This window comes from Salvelinus namaycush, unplaced genomic scaffold (genome assembly GCF_016432855.1).
Source record: "Salvelinus namaycush isolate Seneca unplaced genomic scaffold, SaNama_1.0 Scaffold167, whole genome shotgun sequence".
Taxonomy (NCBI): domain Eukaryota; kingdom Metazoa; phylum Chordata; class Actinopteri; order Salmoniformes; family Salmonidae; genus Salvelinus; species Salvelinus namaycush.
Genome location: NW_024058419.1, coordinates 98,332 through 105,210, shown reverse-complemented (window position 1 = coordinate 105,210; position 6,879 = coordinate 98,332). Strand labels below are relative to the sequence as shown.

The 6,879-nt window shown below is 48.4% G+C and overlaps 1 long non-coding RNA gene across 1 annotated transcript; it reads right to left on the bottom strand.

The window, feature by feature from the left end:
- Positions 1-5,551: 5,551 nt before the first annotated feature.
- On the bottom strand, positions 5,552-6,085 carry LOC120037277. Its single transcript, XR_005474794.1, has 3 exons — positions 6,036-6,085; positions 5,790-5,945; positions 5,552-5,646 (listed from the first exon to the last, which is right to left on the bottom strand). It is a non-coding gene; the product is annotated as an uncharacterized LOC120037277 (long non-coding RNA).
- Between the last annotated feature and the right edge of the window lie 794 nt (positions 6,086-6,879).

Genomic DNA, 6,879 nt, shown 5'->3' with positions numbered 1-6,879 from the left:
AAGTAGTGCACTAAACATGGAAGAAGGTGCCATTTTGGACACAACCAGCAAAGTTCACATCATAAAACGCAATGTATTGAGCATCATGTTACAATGAAGTCCTATGCAGATGAAAAGAGGTACTTTCACTTACCACCCTCCATTGCAGACTTGGACAGATCAGTCAGACTGTCCATCACCATGTCTGTCATCAACTTGATGACCTGATCCAAAACCCTGTCAGCAGTGGGTGGCATAGGCCTACCCAAACACTGCCCCAGGAGTCTGCTAACAGAAGTGTGGGCAAAGCTGTAAACGAGCTCTGACGCATAGTCCTTTGACAGCTTCCTCAGTGCTGGATTTGGCAGCGCTGGTTGAGAGAGGCTTCTGTGGCCAGTCATGGATTGAAGCTGGCGTCTTATGGTTATCTCCTGAATGAGACCATGGACCTTTGCGATCAGGTTGCCAGACGCATCTTGAAGGGCTTCAATTGACAGAAGCCTATCCAGATTTTCTTCTGCTGAAGTCATCTCTGGGTCGTCTGTCTTCAATGTGTCCATTATAGTTTTCACTATGATACCGGTGTCAGATATGCTAATTTCTTGTTGGCTCACAAGCGCTGACTGTGAACCTGTCTTGTCCATTGCGTTAGAGGTATGGCATTCTGTCCTTGTGATCTCATCGGCAGCGCTCATGTCAGGCAACAGGTCAAGGCTCTCCAGTAGAGAGTCTAACATGTTAGTGGCTATCAGACACTCCTCACTTGCATTCTTCCCAACAGATGAACTCTCAGAGTTGGCCAATCTGCACTTGATCACATTTAGGATCAAGCTGAGTGTCTTCTTTGCAGTTTTGCTAAAGCCTTCTTGGCTGAATGCCACTGTTCCGTCTTGTAGAGCCACAAGAGGTTCACAACTTTCACTCAATCCACAACCATGGAGAGGAGAGGCGCTCTTCAAACTGGTGTCGCTCACAACTGACATACTCCTGGTGGGCAGACTGACATCCTCACTGCATGTGTCAATTACATGGTGGTCTGTGGAGGAGCCACTCGAAGACACAAGGGCTTTAAACCTCTTAGTCAAACTGACTTTTGAAAATGGCTTCTCACTTCTCACAGACGGCGGGCGGCTTCTGTCCTTAAGAAGAGCAGTGTCAGGGGACTTCGAGCATCTGAGTGTCTCCACAGGGGTGAAGTCCAGCACATCTTTGGCTGTGGTGACTGACACGGGTGGAAAAGACAAAAAGACGTTCAGTCTATCCTTTACTCTGTGGTACATGATTTGAGCAGCAAAAAATGAGTTGTCAAAGACAACTCTGGGATTGAGCTGGGACTGCAGCTTTTTCTCTCCTAGTGGGAAGGAGTCTGCGTCCTCCACTGTGTACTGGGATACACTTTCAAGGTCTTGCATGACCATATTCACTATATCTTCAGTTGTAGAAACCACATGGTGTGAGAAGGTGATGCTAGGCATGCTCTGTGGCAAAGAACAGTTGGCTTCGCTAGCAGCTCTGAGAATGGCCTCACGCACAATCTGTTTGGCCTTAGCTCGGGAACTCAGCACTGTGAAAGCTCTGGATGGAAATGTTAGAGGTTCTGCTGGCTGCACTACGAGATCGCGTGAGCGTGGCAATCTTGGCTGACGTCACGTCACTCGAAATGGTGAGGTCCTCCAATTTCGAAAGTATCGAGTCCAACTTCTGGTTGAAGTCGAAGGACGCATTTGACGTGTTCTCCCCAACGGAAGCGAAGTGGTCTTCCTTTGAAGTCTCCAACCTCAGCACCGAGATCACCTGTTTGATGACCCCTTTAGTGCAGGTGTCGAGGGTGAGCTGGTGGGCTGAGGCTGAGGACATAGAAGAGGTATTACTGTCTGTCTTCTGTACAGGAGATACCTCCACAGTGGTCTCAGTTACAAGTAGTCCAGTGTCATAGAGCTCAATTTGCACAGGAGTATTTTTTCCCTCAGTGAGAAGGTGAGAGGTGAAAAGCTTCCTCAGTTTGTCCAGGGTTTTGGTATAAATCTTCTGGGAACCTGAACTCACTTCCACCCAGAACATTTTGCGACCTGATTTCGTACGCATGGAGGCCTTATTGACCTCAAATACCTCATGCAGGTCGGAAATAATTCCACCAAATAGATCAGAGGATGCTTCCTCAATATTCTCCGTGGAAACACAGACAGACAGAACTTCCGACAGTTTCCCACAAGTGTCAGTTTTATCCAGCATGCCAGTATATGTCACAGCTGCATCCTGAATGACCTGAGTGATGCATTGCTCAGCTTTGACGATATACTCCTCCACTGGTTGACCATGGAGGATGTCAACTTTATCAGCAGGGAGCACCTTCTGAATACTCACATTCTCCTCTGATGGGCGTGGACTGTTGAAGATAATGCTCTCAGTGACCATGTTAGAGGAGGCGAGAGATGAGTCGAGAAGCAAAGACCTGTATATTATCGAGGTGGACAACTCTGGGTGCTTTATCATAGCAGCCTCCTCCAAAATGGCCGACGGGCCCTGGAGGACGTCAGAGATATCCATGTCCTCAATGGTCTCTGCCAGAGACGATAGTAGGTCTCTGGCTGACAGGTTGGTAGGTCTCTGGCTCTCGAGCTCCGTTTTGATTGCTTGACAGACAGTTGCTGCAGCAACAGCAGCGCTACAACACAACTGCTTCAAGGTGGAGTCAGAAATAGATGATGACAGATCTGTCATGGACATGGTGGAGAGTTGACTCTCAGAGACAAAGGGTCTGAGTTTGACAGACACCTGTCTGACCAAGTCCCCAGCAAGAGCTCTCATGTCTATTGCTCCACTAGCTGAGTTGTAGGAGCAGGCACTCTGTGGCCTTGACGGGCTCCTGCTATCCAAAAATCCTGTTATCCCAAAAACCTCAAGTACAAGATCCACAACATCGGATGACACTTCTGTCATTCTGTTGTTGGACAGAAATTGACTTGGATGAATGGTGCCTGCATTCAGAGTCCAGTCGCAAATAGAGTTGTCGGACTGACTCTGGACTAGTGGAACTAGACAGGTTTCACTTGGACCTTGACCAAAGAGTTCTGCCATTTTGAGCAGAACTGATCTTAAGACCTTTGACTTGGAAATGTTCAGCAGTGGGTCGTTGTTGGACAGTCTGGTGGACGGTCTACTAGCCGATCTCTGAACAACTAGGCTTTGTACTTCTGCCGAAATGGCAGTGAGAAAATAGGTCAAGGGGCTGGTCGCTCGCTCCTTGTTTCCTCCGTTGGCTTTAGCCTTGAAGATGCTATCTATGATGATGACTATAACCTGTCCAGCCAGAGGACCCAATATGGCCTCAAGCTCCCTCTCTAACTCAAGGGGAGACTTGTGGCCATGCGCAATATGCTCTATGGCATGGGAATACATCTTAGCAGACACCATGCTTACCATCTCTTGGGCAAACTGCTGACTTGCTGAGATACTACCAGACAGCGGACCTAGAGTTCCCTGACTGAGACTTCGCATTAGCTCAGCCAATCTGGAGTTGAGAAGGTTCATAACCAACTCTACAATACCCATCATAAACCTGGTGTCCGTTGGTATTTTGACAGGTCTGTATTTCTCCCGTCTACTCCAACTGGACGACAGTACGATGTCACTCTGCGACTGGCCGCTTTGGACCATGTTGAAGACAGAATCCTCAGAGATTCCAAACACAGATCTCAGTGGTGCTGAGTGGGGTCTGTGTCTCATCTCTATCACCACCCTCATGTGAGCAGACATATCGCTCTTCATCCTCACTCAGCAAGGAAGTCATGGACCTGCAGAATGCACAACAGAAATGAATAGTACATGGTAACAAAATACAAAATATGATCCAAGAATTTGGAAGTATCTAAGTAGTATTTCTCACTAAGTGGATCTGGAATGGATATTTGTACTTATAACAAGGGACATGGGAATAATGTTTTTAGAAAGACCTACAAGAAGAGGGGATAGGGGTAAGTACCTATGAGAGGAGGGGAAAGGGGTAGGTACCTGTGAGAGGAGGGGAAAGGGGTAGGTACCTGTGAGAGGAGGGGCTAGGGGTAGGTACCTGTGAAAAGAGGGGCTAGGGGTAGGTACCCGTGAGAAGAGGGGCTAGGGGTAGGTACCTATGAGAGAAGATGATAGGGGTAAGTACCTATGAGAGGAGGGGATAGGGTTAGGTACCTATGAGAGGAGGGGATAGGGTTAGGTACCTATGAGAGGAGGGGATAGGGTTAGGTACCTATGAGAGGAGGGGATAGGGTTAGGTACCTATGAGAGGAGGGGATAGGGGTAGGTACCTATGAGAGGAGGGGATAGGGTTAGGTACCTATGAGAGGAGGGGATAGGGGTAAGTACCTATGAGAGGAGGGGATAGGGTTAGGTACCTGTGAGAGGAGGGGATAGGGGTTAGGTACCTATGAGAGGAGGGGATAGGGGTAGGTACCTATGAGAGGAGGGGATAGGGGTAAGTACCTGTGAGAGGAGGGGATAGGGTTAGGTACCTATGAGAGGAGGGGATAGGGGTAGGTACCTGTGAGAGGAGGGGATAGGGGTAGGTGCCTATGAGAGGAGGTGATAGGGGTAAGTACCTGTGAGAGGAGGGGAAAGGGGTGGGAGTTCGTGTGCTGCAAGTGGTTCTAGAACTGGTGCGCCTACTGGGTCCTCCACTAAAGCTGAATCTGACGCTGCGGCCAAGAGAAGTCACTTCTCTTGCCTCATTACTTCCTGATCCAGAAGAGCTTGACGAATCAGAGAGCTCTATCTGCATGGTGAGGTCAAGGGCGGGAATGACCACAGTGGATGTAGACTCCATCACCCAATTTGTGATATCCATGCACCTGGCACTAAACTCATGTCTGCTCATCTGAAATGTTAAAAGACCATACAGAGTTAGTTTGTTAACGGAGCTGCACTGCTGCACCATGTGTTTACTCAAGCTAGTCAATTAAAGCAGTGGTTCAGGATGTTCCACAATGCTGGAAAGGGGGGCCTGAGTGAAAAAGTTTGGGAACCTCTGAATTAAAGGTCCTGCACGATTTCCACCAATAAGAGTTTGGAATGTTTGGTCCATCTTACCAACATTAACTACTTTAGAAGTGACTATAACTCACCCGGCACGCATATTCTCACTCAGCAGATTCCAATGGCTGAAAAGTAAATAAATAAAGGTACACAATTAAACTACATGACATTACCTCTATTCTCTTAGATTACGTTATGGATGGACCTCTACGGAACTAGGCCACATCCAAACATCCCTGATTGGTCATTTGGTCAGTTGAGTCCCTTGTATTTGCCCGAGACTCATCACCTCCTTCTCAAAACCCATTGGACGAGAAGGTCAAAAGGGAGGGCTTTCTCATCCAATGGGTTTTGAGAAGGAGGCGAGAAGAGAGGACGTGAGGAGTATGCAATTGAGATTGTCCCTATGGGTGCGTCCCAAATGGCCCCTATTCCTTAAATACTGAACTATTGTTGACCAAGGCTCTAATAGGGAACATATCTAGGGGATGCATGGGGAAGCCAAAGAGCAACTTACCCATCCTTCATGTCCTGCACAAAGGTGTGTAGGTCTGGGTAGCTTCTCTTTCCCCTGCTGAGGGTGAGGCTGGTCTGGGAGGCTGCAGCCTTGCGGGTCACGCTAGTGAAGGTCACCACTGCAGCCTGATGGGGACGACAGAAAGCAGACTTAGGCTGGAATTCAATCAAATTCGCCATAGCACTGTTAATGCAATGTCTGTTTACGAACTACTGTCTGCATGCACAAACAGAAATGTACACACACACTGTTATCTGGAAGCATTTACCTTTGCCACTCGTTCAGTCTCCTGGGATTGAGATGTCCCGGCTGTTTGTAGATCATCACTCTCCTGCATCACACTCTCTCCTTCGACCTCCAGTGTCAGAGTTGATGTGGCTGTCTTCAGATCAACCTGCTTCAACTCACTCTCACCTTTGGCCTCCTAGATTAGAAGACCTTTACTAGCTCAAGCTTTGAAAATTAATTTGTCATTTTAATCTTCAATGCGTCATTAAAACACAAAACATCATACCTCCTGTGACTGAGATGGGATGACAACGGCCTCGTCCAACTCACTCTCTCCTTCAACCTCCTGTGACTGAGGTGGGATGACAACAGCATCGTCCAACTCAATCTCTCCTTCAACCTCCTGTGACTGAGGTGGGATGACAACAGCATCGTCCAACTCAATCTCTCCTTCAACCTCCTGTGACTGAGGTGGGATGGCAACAGCATCGTCCAACTCAATCTCTCCTTCAACCTTCTGTGACTGAGGTGGGATGACAACAGCATCGTCCAACTCAATCTCTCCTTCAACCTCCTGTGACTGAGGTGGGATGGCAACAGCATCGTCCAACTCAATCTCTCCTTCAACCTCCTGTGACTGATGAGGTGGGATGGCAACAGCATCGTCCAACTCAATCTCTCCTTCAACCTCCTGTGACTGAGTTGGGATGGCAACGGCATCGTCCAACTCAATCTCTCCTTCAACCTCCTGTGACTGATGAGGTGGGATGGCAACAGCATCGTCCAACTCAATCTCTCCTTCAACCTTCTGTGACTGAGGTGGGATGACAACAGCCTCGTCCAACTCACTCTCTCCTTCAACCTCCTGTGACTGAGGTGGGATGGCAACGGCATCGTCCAACTCAATCTCTCCTTCAACCTTCTGTGACTGAGGTGGGATGGCAACAGCATCGTCCAACTCAATCTCTCCTTCAACCTCCTGTGACTGAGGTGGGATGGCAACAGCATCGTCCAACTCAATCTCTCCTTCAACCTTCTGTGACTGAGACGTGCCATCTGTCTTCAGATCAGCCTCCTGCATCTCAATCTCTCCTTCAGCCTCTAGTGACAGAGTTTGGATATCTGTCTCT